The following is a 13,318-nucleotide window of genomic DNA, read 5'->3' on the forward strand; positions in this document are numbered from 1 at the left end:
GAACAGGGTTGAAGAAGGAGTTCAGCCAAAAATTTAGGTTAACTCCCAATTCAGTGTTGATTTTGCAAAGTTTACTGTATTGTTCATTGAATAGAAGCAGAATAGAAGTAGCGCTAGTTGACTACTTTCATTTCACTTTATGTTTATTTCAGTCTAGTCTACAATACCTTGTTATTATCATTGTCTCCTTTCCATGCATACTTGTAATTAGCCTTCGGGCATGAATTTGCAATAAAATTGACATTAAATGTTGTTTACCAACACAGAATGAACCTTCATTGATATGAACCCAACATTGTAGCCATGTCGAAATTTTTTCTTTCAACCCTCTCTGACACTTTTAAGCCTTCAGCATGGTGAGGTAGCCGTTCTACACCAAATTTGCAATGGTTACGGGGTTAGGCAACGGTGAGAGGGTTAAAGTTATGAGCAGTGGCAGTCTGACAGTGCTATTTCCTGTGAAAGCGTCTTGTGTGGCTTTGCGCCTTATGAAAAGGGGGCTCGCCCAGTCAGGCACTCATTCATACTCCCTCTCTTAGCACACGAGTATCTGTCAAAATGTCAGAGAAACAAATTACTTCCCAGTTTGTCATTACAGTACGACAGCGCATCTACAGTTGTCCCATTATTCATGATTGCACCCCTCTTCAGTGGGTGACAGAAATGAAAGCAGAGGGAGAAGAAGACAACGGCCTCGTTATGTACGTTCATTTGTACGATCACAACCTTCCCACTACTATTAGGAAAACAATTAGTTAAGTACAGCTGCCGTCAGAGTCTGGGGTTTTTGGTCAAAAGATTATAGAAAAAGCTAGAACTGAAAGAGTGATGTGGTGTTAGCGTAATAATAAGTAAAAAAGCTAGAACTGAAAGAGAGATGTCGTGTCAGCGTAAAAATGATTAAAAAGGCTAGAACTGAAATAGTGATGTTGTGTTAGCATAAAAATGATTAAAAAAGCTAGAACTGAAATAGTGATGTCGTGTTAGCGTAACAATGATTAAAAAGGCTAGAACTGAAATAGTGATGTCATGTTAGCGTGACAATGATTAAAAAAGCTAGAACTGAAATAGTGATGACGTGTTAGCGTAAAAATGATTAAAAAAGCTTGAACTGAAATAGTGATGTTGTGTTAGCGTAAAAATGATTAAAAAAGCTAGAACTGAAATAGTGATGTTGTGTTAGCGTAACAATGATTAAAAAAGCTAGAACTGAAAGAGTGACGTCGTGTTAGCGTAACAATGATTAAAAAAGCTTGAACTGAAATAGTGATGACGTGTTAGCGTAACGTTTAGGGTGTATGGCCCAAAAGCCAGAGGTCTGGGGTTTGAATCCACCAACATGCCACTACACAGCAACAAATCTACAGTTGTCCCATGATTCATGATTGAAGCCCTCCTTCAGTGGGTGGCATAAATAAAGACAGATAGGCTAAAGAATGTCCCTGGATTCCAACAGAAGTAGAGATGCCTGTCTGACTACACTTGAAACAATTCCACAGGGTATCATTAAGCGCAAAGCAATAGTAGGGCCCAAAAACTGGATTTTGAAAGTCAATTAGTTCAAGCAACACTATCACAATATATAGTGACATCCATTATGTAAAAATATGATGGCATTGTGATGTGAGATCTCACTGAAAATCATTGCTGGGGTTTTTGTAGGCTCGCTAAACTTGTTCACAGGCACCCAGTATTTTGAGCCCTGGTAACTGTAAAGCAAATAACCCTAAAGCTACAGTCAGTTCAAAATTCCGAGAATGTTTGACTTGAGCTTTATATCATTTAGGCTCCTAGGGTCAGAATTAAGTTTTGAGTGTTGCCAGTGGTTTCCACTCGCATAACTGAGACGGCAATGATAATTCAGCCTCACTTTCACACTGCAGTGGGCAACTCAGTAGACCAATAGTATAGGCAATGTTGTTTTTGTCATTATGCCTGAAGTAAGAACCCCAGAAATAAATTGGTCAGGCCTAAACTTGGATCATGAGACAATGCCTTAAGCAAGCCCTTCATAAGCTACCCTCAGCTGCTAGTATATATAACTAATGGATTGGAAAAGGCCACATCTATTTATTTTCTTGGTTAACAGAATGAAAAATTACCAAAAAAATGCTAGATTGGAAAAACAACATGAAAACAGAATCTCAGAGGAATGTTTTTACTTTGGTGCACACAGTTTCAGGGAGTGAACAGGGTCAGGTGCAAGTTTTCACTCCAGTCGTCTGTTTTCATAATTAGAAATAAAAATCTGTTAAGTAAACCAGAAAATTAAATTGGTGTGGCCTTAAAGAAGGAAGACATATAGCAGATTGATTTCATTATTATCTTACTTTAAGTTTTGGTTTGGTTTTTCTCTTTCCCCATTATGTTTACCTGAGTGTTTACTCTTCTATTTAGTTGATCCTGTGTATGTACTAATCATGTTACACACAACTTATACAATACTTTTCTGTGATGTCACCATTAATTTAATGCATTATCAATTTTGGTTGGAACTTGATTTATCATTCATTTATCATTACATTTTGTATATATAACGTTACATATTTACATATAGATATACTAGATTCATCATTCAATGCATTATCAATGTTGGAACTTAATTTATTATCTATTTATTACTATATGTAACGTTATATATTTACATATAATATTATATATATACTGAATTCATCAGATCCTCTTTAAATGAAATCCAAAATTGTCTGAAGTTTCCGTGGCACCTGATGACATTACGTCGGGTGCCTGCAGAATGTGATCTAATTTGCTACGTCTCTGTTGAGCAGAGTTTACGACTTTAATTCCCATTCCGTAACATCCATCACCAACAATCAGTCGCAAGTTAGGATGTAGTGCGCATGAGGAATGTTCCCGTTGTGCTGGAAGTACGGGGCAGTAAATAACAGGCTAGTGTTGCGTTGCTCGATAGCAATATGATGTTTAGCCTGGAAGGGGGAGAGCCTTTGTTATTACGCCACGGAAGATGATTTGTTGGGAAGGCGTACCGGCACATTTGCCATGCCTTTCGGACGCCACGCGGACGAATCTACCGTTTCTGTCGAAATTTTGGTCAGCAATTTTGGTCCGGGTCCTTCCGTTGTTGGAAGAAGCATGGGGAGAATGGCCCGGAGATTAGACCCTGTAAATAAGGCAGCCAAATGAAATGCGGCTGCCCGGCGGAATTGCAATCTCCAGAAATATGCTATAAGCTGATAAGCAGTCCAATCCATAAATTTTCCCTTATCGGGACTGAACTGCCTTCAGCGGTGCCCATCTACGGCAAGTGGATGGGAATACAGATGAAATGGGAGACACCGAGGTGCACACATAACGTCGCCGTATCACCCCATCTCGGGAAATGAAACCGTGATGTACGTACCTACCCTGGACACGCCCTCTGCGGTCCCGTCCTTCCCGCGAGTGTGCGCGCGTGTGTGTGTACACGCGGGGTCCGATCGCTGGGAGCCTCAGAGCAAATAATCCGGAGTTCCCCACATCGACCTCCTGGCACCCCCTCCCGCTTGTTCTGCTGCTGCTCTTCCCGTTAGCGTGCAGCCTCCCCGGAAACTCCTGTGGAGAGAGAGAGAGCGGGCAGGCTGTTAGGCTATTGATTGTCGGCGTTTGCACTGGGAGATCTTATCGGCCGGGTGTCTGACCGACAAGCAAAGCCACCGTGTCCTGCGGGCGGTCGCTTTTGTACCCGATATCAGCCCCAATAACAGGACCACTGTGTTGTTTTGACATGGCTTTGGCTTACAGCAAACCATGCCCCCATTGAACAAGGATGTGAAGCATAGAGTACACAATATAGTCAATGTAAAGCAGCTTTTGAAGCTTTTGCACTTGGCTTTAGGAACCCGATATTTGGCCCAATAACAGGACCAGTGTGTTGTTTTGGACATGGCTTTGGTTTACAGCAAACCATGCTCCCATTGAACAAGGATATATTCAATGTAAAGCAGTTTTCGGAGCTTTTGCACTTGGCTTTGGACCCGATAGTCTGCCCAATAACAGGACCAGTGTTCCTGACATGGTTTTGGCTCACAATTTTTAGCTACTGCAAGCCATGCTCCCATGGATTTTAACAAGGACATATGCTGTATACAGTACAAAAAAATCCCATTGTAAAGGCAGCTTTTGGAGGTTTTGCAGCTGAATTTTGAACCTAATAGCCAACCCATGCAATAACAGAACCATTGTTTTTGACATGGCTTTGGCTTAGAGCAAGCCATTCTTTTATTGACTTTAACAAGGGCACAAACTGTGTGCAGCATACATGATTGTACAAACTTAGGCCACACCAATTTAATTTCTTGGTTAACAGATTTTTTTTTTAATTTTAGCAAAAAAAAATCATAACAACAGAAGGCTGGGGTGAAAATTTGCACCTGACCCTGTTCACACCCTGAAACTGTGTGCACCAAAGTACAGACTTTCCTCTGAGATTCTGTTTTCCTGTTGATTTTGGAATTTAGCAGTTTTTTGAAAAAATCCATTAACCAAAAATTAAATTAGTGTGGCCTTAGTTTTTGAAAAAAACTATTGACAACAAGGAAGAGGCTGAAAATAACAACAGCCTTTTCCTATATGTTTTAAAAGGTATACTGTAGAAGGTAGATTTATGTGACCCAAGTGATCAACTAAATAAGCTATGATTTTTGGAACAACTTTCTGCCACATACAGCCTAAGATGTTTATCAAATATTTGTCAAAAAACAACCTGAGATTGTATCTGTATTTCTTTCCCATGGTTACCTACAATATTGCTACATTTGCTATATTACATGTACCATGAAATGATTCATATAGACGTAGACAAACTTATTCATCACCTATGCAACTTATGCCTAAAGAGCCAAAGAACAGAAAATGAGCATTCTGACTTGTAGTTGCTTGAATTTAGCACTTCGTGCTGGTAAAAATGGTCTTCAAATGAGTTCATTTTTTTTTACAAACCTGTCAATCTAATTTTGCTAAAGTTTTATGAAATTGCAAAATATCAAAGAATTAGGAAGAAAACTGTATCTAAAAGATGAACAAAGAGAGAAAGAACATCCCCTAGGAACCTTACCAAAAGAGAAAGAAAAAGACAAACAGGGAAAAAGAGAGAAGGGAAAAAAGAAAGGGAGAGAGAGAGAAAGAGAAAAGTGAGAAAGAGAGTGACAGAAGAGAAAAAGAAAGAGTGAGAGATTGAGAAAGAGACAGAGAGGGAGGCAGAAATATACACGCAAAGAGAGAGATATACATGTATATATAGAGAAAGAGAAAAATATAGGGGGACAGAAAGAAAGAGAGAGAGGGAAAGAGAGAGCAGATCCCCCTGAACCTTATCCAAATGATCGCCTTATCAGCATGTGCAGCTGATATCACGCCACCATCACCATTATCCTACCCAAACCGCAGGGTTAATCGCAGCAACAGTTTTTCATTTCAAAAGGTTCAGATTAACACTGGGATGCCCGCGGCTTCACCGCATTTGATGTACATTTGCTGCAGCCCTCCTCGTATCAGGGCTGATAGGAAGGCCATAAAAGGCGGCATCATCTTCTATGATGAAAAGACGTTACAATTACACGGAATTGTTGCTCTGGACTTTCAACCCCGTCTTGGTCCATTCCAATTGCCCTCCAAGAAAACAGTTTTTTTCACACAGACAGGAGAACTTGTAGAATGACAAGAGTGCACCAGACTTTCCCTCAAACATTTGATGTTGATATTCCAGTTCAGGAGTGTTTTCCATCAAAGAGTTGTTAAACTAGCCTGGAATTTATCCGTATAAACTGTTACTGTTCTGTACAAGACTTAAATCCGTCAGACTTTTAATGTTTTTAATGATCTACCAGTTCAGCACTGTTTTCCACCAAAGCCTGGAATCTAGCCGTGAAAACTACAACTGTTTTGATAAACCTTATAGAGACAGTAAGGAGTGGATGCAGCATGCAGGGCTGAATTCCAGGCAGGTTTTGAACAAAGAAATAAATGATAGGATGATAAAAGAATCAGACATTTTGTGCGACAAAATCATTTCCTTGCTACCAGAGTTCAGAATTCAAACATCACTGAAAAACAAGGACCACTAACACCAGAATTCATGCTTGGAGGAAACACAACCATACCTTTAATTCAGAAATCAGGAAATACACACAGTTTCTCTTTACATGGGGCATGCGTGCCACGCTGTTTCCCCTGGGGCTACATCTCCCAGCAAGGCCCCCAACATTACCCCATGTTCAGATGGAATGCCGGATGATTTGTCATATTTACAGCAGAATACATGTAATCTTCCGAAGCAATTTCAGCAAGGGCAGGGAGGGTGAAGCGATTGGAAATCTGCCATCCTTAAAATGCTTGGGCATGGATGGGACTGGCAATGGGGGAAAGATAACTTGGGTTCAAGGTTTGTAAAGGCACAGGCACTGAATGTTGTTACAAAACCTTGTCTTCAGCACCGAGGACAGAATTAGGAAGCAATAAGAAACCATGGATGACATTACAAGAGTTAATAAATTAGAAGTTTTCCTGTTTGCAAATCTGCCATCCTTAAATGTTTTGGCTTGGCGTGGATGGGACTGGCAATGAGGGCAAATTAACTTGGGTTGAAGGTTTGTAAAAGCACAGAAGCAGCATACGCTGGACATGTTACTGGTCGGGTGCTCGAAGGAGCAAGAACTGGCTATCGAGAGGGTCCAACGCCGGGCCTTGCGCATTATTTCCCTTGGAGGTAGGCGTTCCGTTCCCGATCTGCCAACACTGAAGTCGAGGAGGGAGGAGGCAGCTGTGCATCTGCTTGAACGCATGCTTCAGGAGGACCATCCCCTGCACGACTTAGTGCCTCCCACGAGGTCAGGGGCCACCGGACTCAGACTCAGAAACTCTAGTGCAATAAGTGTTCCTAAAGCCTGTACTAAGAGGCTCAGTAATTCATTCCTCCACTGTGCAATACGGCTGTATAACAGGGCTAAAGTATAGATTTTAACTGCGTAACTGTTTTTCCCTATGTTTTAGATCAGTCACATCGTGCAATATAGTGGACTGTGAGTCATTGTTTTATGAGATTGTGATGTATAGACTACTGTATGTAATAAGGACGTAATTCGGGTGTGTTTGCCCGCGAGTTCCTTACCAATAAAATCATCATCATTCATCATGTTACAAACCCTTGAACCTTGTCTTCAGCACCGAGGACAGAACTAGGAAACCATAAGAAACCATAGTAAACATTACAAGAGTTAATAAATTAGAAGTTTTCCTGTTTGCAAATTTGCCATCTTTAGAAAGCTTATGCTTGGCATGGATGCAACTGGCAATGGGGAAAATGAACCTGGGTTGAAGGTTTATAAAGGCACACCAGCAGCAAACACTGGACATATTAAAAATCCTTGAACCTTGTTATCAGCACCAAGGACAGAACTAGGAAACCATAAGAAACCATGGTTGACGTTATTATGTAGCAGTTAACAAATTAGAAGTTTTCCTGTTTGCAAATTTGTCATCCTTAGAATGCTTCGGCTTGTGACTGGCATTGTGGAAAATGAACTTCGGTTGAAAGTTTGCAATGGGCACAGGAGCAGCAAAACACTGGAGTGAATGTTTAGTAACAGCTTCAAACTTGTTTTCAGCACCAGGGACAGACCTTGGAAACCATGAGAAAACAATAGTTGACATCATGTAACAGTTAACAAATATTCAGTTTGGAAATTTGTCATCATGAAAATCCATAAAACTGACTCCAACTTTACAAAACTTTGTTTTCAGCACCAGGGACAGACAATGGAAACCATAGTTGACATCATGCAACAGTTTTCCATAAAGAGTTTTCCATGTTTAAATTTGCCATGATCGAAATCTTCAAAACTTTACAAACCTTGTTTTCAGCACCGGGGACAGGCCTTGAGTATCAGCAAAACATATCATCATATCATCTCCAAAACTTAGTTCCCAGCTTTTGATATGTGGACACTAAGATTCTCACAGCATGTTGTACTAGCACCAGGGACAGGCCTACATGTAGAATATCAGCAAAACAATTATTTTGTGATATCATCTTCACAACTTTGATATGTGAACACTGACATTCTCACAGCATGTAAAGGAAAGGGATCTCGAACCAGTTTGGCTCAAATGGACTCAATGAACAGATGAGCTACTCTTCCACTGGTCGTGACAGAGAAGACAGACGCTATGTACAGTATTTACAGGTTCATTGTACCGGGGAAGTCCCCCGAGCTCTTTTCGACAAGCACAATGAACAGTGGACCACGGCTTAACGTCCCGTCCTAAGGACTGCGATCTTTAACGGTAGCGTGCATGTCGCGTGAGCGACACAGCCGGGATCGAACCCGGGGCTTCTAGTTCCAGAGGCAAGATCGCTAACCACTGGACTACGCACGCTACTGCATGTTGTTGAGGCACACTGCCTGTAACCATAAAAGGGTATGCCAATCAGCTGGCCAGGCGCCAATTTGTATGCAATGTAGGGCTGTTGGCCAAATTGCTTGTCAGCGGCACAGAACCGTTTTATACCTGAGTATAGAAAGAGCTGATGCTGATTACAGGCGGGCTGATGGTGAAGAATGAGGCACTGAGGGAATGTAGTCATCTCTGTCTATCAAGGCGGCAAATGGGAGAGATTTGCTATCTGTATGCGGGACTTGATGTAACAAACGGTACACAGAGAATGTACAATGGTAGCGTGCGTAGTCCAGTGGTTAGCGATCTTGCCTCTGGAACTAGAAGCCCCGGGTTCGATCCTGGCTGTGTCGCTCAGCCGACATGCACGCTGCCGTTAAAGATCGCAGTCCTTAGGACGGGACGTTAAGCCGTGGTCCACTGTTCATTGTGCTTGTCGAAAAGAGCTAGGGGAATTTCCCCGGTACAATGAACCTGTAAATACTGTATATAGCGTCTGTATTCTCTGTCACGACCAGTGGAAGAGTAGCTCATCTGTTCATTGAGTTCATTTGAGCTAAACTGGTTCGAGATCCCTTTCCTTTCCAATGTCTGTAGCACAATGTACATGTATAGCAGGGTCTGCTGGACCCGTCCCTCCGTCTCAGGATGGAAATTTTCTTGTTGGGACAGACAAAAATTTCACCCTTCCTGTCAAAAAAATCTGAACTTCTTGACATGATATTGATGAAAAATATGTATTTTTGTAACTTAGAATGAAAGATTTAACAGTGAAAATTAACAACATCGGCTCCCAAATAATGAGTGGGCCGGAAAAACAATGTAAAGCTGGAGACAGCCCTGATGTACACACATGGAAATGCTTCTACTTCTATTTCTACAAATTACTAGACAAAACCCTGCATGGGGCATAATTTCTAGGAAAAAAAATTGAGGCCTCACCCTTCTGTGGCCAGCGGTAGTGATGCAATCATTAATATAATAATAATAACTTTATTGCAAGTTCATGCCCGAAGGCTAATTGCAGACAAACAAGTACATGGATATACATGGGAATCGACATAGTTATCTAGTCTACTGTGAAAGTTCTATGTCAACTAAGGTTGACTATGGTTGGGTTGGACTTCTTTTTTGAAGGCAGTGGAAAATTAATTTCAAACAAACACAATAGGTGCATAAGAATGAGAAACAGTGGGGTGATGATATGCAACCCCTGAAATCTTCGTCAGCAAAGACAAGCCAGAGAGAGATATATACAATGCCACACTGGATATACATGTAGGCCCTTCCATTTTATAAAGTTCTTTGTCTCTGAAATTCATCTGTCAGATCATGATCGCTCCTCAATCGCTCAGTGGGTGCAGCCTCCGGTGGGAAGGCAGAGTTGAGGGTAATCAGCGAGAAATAGTTTGACAGGAACTTTATTTTTACTTTGTGTATATATATGGTAAGTATGATAAATGACTAATACATCCTTTGACACAGACACACATCTACACACTCAAGATCCTTTCATCTTATCTTTGTTACTGAACTTTTAAGTGGTATCATCACTTTGTGAAAAGACCCCATTAATTTAAGATACATGATTCAACAGAACAATAGAAATATGATCTTGGATCACCCAACCGCTTTAATCTTAAAGTATGCTAAAATCTCTAAAAGGTTTCCATACAGCATTGTATTTTGTATTGCAGTCTATGCAAACAAAAAACAAAGACGTACATTATTCCTTGTCTCCAGGGCATCAATATTGATGTAGCAGTTTTTGGTTTCTCTCAAAGGATTGTTTTTGATTCAGCTTCCTTTAATCATGTTAATATAACATCTGACTCAGTAGAACAATACAAATATCTCGTAACACCAAACTGCTTTATTCTTAAAGTGCTAAATTATATAAATGCACATCTACTCTATGAGGTATCCATACAGAATTGTGTTTTATATTTCTATTCAAACATAAAACAAAGAGGAAAATTATTCCTTGTCTCCAGGGCACGAATATTAATGACACACTTCTTGGTTCCTCTCCTAGGATGGTTTTGATTTAGCACCTATGCAGTTGTTTATAGATTAGTCTCAATTCATAATCCCCTTCAGAAGCCCAGCTAATGAGTTACAAGAGGATGTGTCTCCTGTGACTGCATGATTTCATCATCAATCATTTTACTGCGCTACAAAAGCTGTGTTACAATGTATTCTTTTGGGAAAATTGACATTTTTTACAAAACCTTCATTTCTATTTTTGTCTCGAAATTCTTCCTATCTTTTCTCTTTCTTTTTTTCAATCTTTCTTTCTTTCGACGGTGCAATGGCCAAGTGGGTAGAGTGTTCGCCTTGCACACGGTAGGTCGTGAGTTCAAACCCCGGCCTGGTCATACCAAAGACTCTAAAAATGGTACATACGGAAACTGCTTTCTCTGCTTAGCTCTCAGCATTTGGAGAAAGAGCATGGCAGTTAAACACACACCACTACCAGTGGACTAGCCCCCTGCTGTAGTGACTAACACAAAGTTGTGTGGCCCAAGGGCTGTAGAACTGGAGATAGGCGCCGCCTTATGCACCTTGGGTGCTGGAAGGACTTTTTCTTTTTTCTTTCAAAATTCCCTCTATCGAAATTCCTTTTTTCGGAATTCTTTTTCTTTCTTTCTTTTGACATTCCTTCTTTCAAAATTCTTCCTTTCTTTCTTTTGAAATTCTTTTTTCCTTTTTTTCTTTCTTGCTTCCTCTCCATCTCAGTTTAAGGGAGTGCACATCCAGGCTGAATCCAAGTTTTCCTACCAGCCCCAGCTTGCTCTTTCTTAGCCTCTACCATCAAATGTCTAAGAACCAAGGAAATGAATTGATTTGGCCCTATATAACATTACGGAGAGACGGGGGCTCCACAGACCTTCTGCAACTTATGATCCACTGCTCACCGAGTCACATGTCTTTTCTGCATACCCTGACATCATCTCAGCGGTGCATTTTTCATTCCTTGACAAAGACTGGTGTTGTACAGTCAAAAATTTGGGTAAGTCCAATTTTTGTGTTGGAAATCACAGTTAAATGATGAACTTTCAAGCTTTATAACATTACTTTTTGTAGGTCCAATCATTGATCATGAAACCTGTGTGGTCTTACTCCCTACAAAGTTGGACACAGGATTCTCACTTTACCCCGCCGTACACCACAAAGTGGACAAATCTTCTGGAGCAGAGTTTAGGATTACTCCCACACTTCCCTAATAGAAAAGATGATCCTGATATACAGCGGAACCTAAATTAACTGTCAAACCCATAAATGCCTCTTGATGGATCAATGGAACTCGCCTGGGCTGAATTTTCCACAAACACAGCAGAAATCCGTCGTGATGAACAGCCCATTACCGAAGGCTTAGCGCGAAGACTACGCGACGAGGTGGGGACGCGGGTGTTTTATGTCCCGCGCACGTCGTCTCGTTCTGGGCGCTATCTATCCTAATAACGAACATGATTGTACATTTCCGCAACATTAATCGCCCCATGCCTCAGACGGAGCCGGGGAAGCTGGGCAGAAATTGCGGACTCTTGCGGCTCTGCTCAGGAAAGGGCAGACCGCGGGGCCGCCATCTATCCTCGTTTGGGGAAGGAATCTCCTGGCCGGCGGACAAACTAAGAATCGGGCTGGAGATGGATGGGAAGATTCAAGTCCTGGCAGGACCCTATAGGGATGAATTGTCACAGGAAGACCATAGAACATTTGGAAAGAGTTTGGACATGAGGTTAAGAGGGGCGCTAGCAATCAGCACTGTGACAGTAAACAGTGCTTCTGTACTAAAGATTCACTGACTTTCTTACCATGAAATTTATCGGAACCAAATGGAGGGCCCATGTTTGAGGACAGCCACACCTCAAGCACATAAAAGAACCCACTACACACTTATTGCAAAAAAGAGTAGGGGTCATTCCCAATGACAGTGGATCAAATAAATCTGTCCTGATATGCAGCTTTATCGGAGTCAATCGAATGGGTCCAGAAAAGGGCATGTAGGATTATCCTTGGCCGGTCTTACACCAGATATAACTCAGCCCTACAAACACAATCCTTGACACTGCTATCTCAACAACAATGTGAACTCTGCACTGCTTATGCTAAAATCCCCTGTCTTCAGGAACTGGCTGCCCTCTTCTCGCGGTGACATCAGCACCAGAGACACTAGACAGAAACATTTATTGGCAACCATAAGAACAAGAACAAATAGATTCAAGAACAGTCCAATTCCTTCATAATGAACCATCGTTTGAATGAACAGTAATATCTGCATTGTATACTTACGCATATAGGACAGTCTCACTTTCCCATTCTTTGTGCAAAACTGTACTTGTTCATTGTAGCAAAGAAGTCTTGCATTGACAAATTACTGCAGACCTATACTAGTACGGATCAGTGCTTAATTGTCTTTTAGAATTATAATGTATCTGTCTCTGCCAATGAAAAGTTGTTATTTGTATAAGCAGTAAACGGCTAGTTTTTGAATACGACCTGTACAGCAAGTACGTAATTCAGCCAGTTGGCTCGTATGTACTGACTGCTATGTTGTTTTAGCAATAAACCTTTCAAATAAACCTTTCTACTAGCTTGTACTGTTCAGTACAAACCTGGCATGTTACACCATGAGGCGGCTTACCGGGTGTGCAATACAACGAAATAGAACAAAGAAACCTTCTCAGACAAATGTGCAAATACATTCAAACAGAATGGCATTTAATGAGAAGACAGAGACATACCATTAAAAACAGGTAAGGGATTCTATGATAATAGGGACAGAAAATTAGAAAAAAAAAAGAAAACCAAGCAAAATCAATCACAGCACAATCAAGTAAGTAGACCAAGAGATGATCCTTTTTCCTAGTTCTGTTTAGCTCTGTCTAGACACGACCAGACTGTT

The 13,318-nt window shown here is 41.1% G+C and overlaps 1 protein-coding gene across 4 annotated transcripts in view; it reads right to left on the reverse strand.

Annotated features, from left to right (window-relative positions):
- Positions 1–13,318, reverse strand: part of LOC136440300 (leucine-rich repeat-containing protein 4B-like) — a 282,914-nt gene that overhangs the window by 28,032 nt on the left and 241,564 nt on the right. For 2 of the 4 annotated variants that reach the window (XM_066436255.1, XM_066436257.1), the window contains one exon: positions 3,380–3,570. The exons of 1 other annotated variant lie outside the window; for it this stretch is intronic. The gene's annotated coding sequence lies outside the window, so the exon portion shown is untranslated. The remainder of the gene's footprint in view (positions 1–3,379; positions 3,571–13,318) is intronic. One more of the 4 variants, XM_066436256.1, reaches the window with a different exon arrangement.

This window comes from Branchiostoma lanceolatum, chromosome 8 (assembly GCF_035083965.1).
Source record: "Branchiostoma lanceolatum isolate klBraLanc5 chromosome 8, klBraLanc5.hap2, whole genome shotgun sequence".
NCBI classification, from domain to species: domain Eukaryota; kingdom Metazoa; phylum Chordata; class Leptocardii; order Amphioxiformes; family Branchiostomatidae; genus Branchiostoma; species Branchiostoma lanceolatum.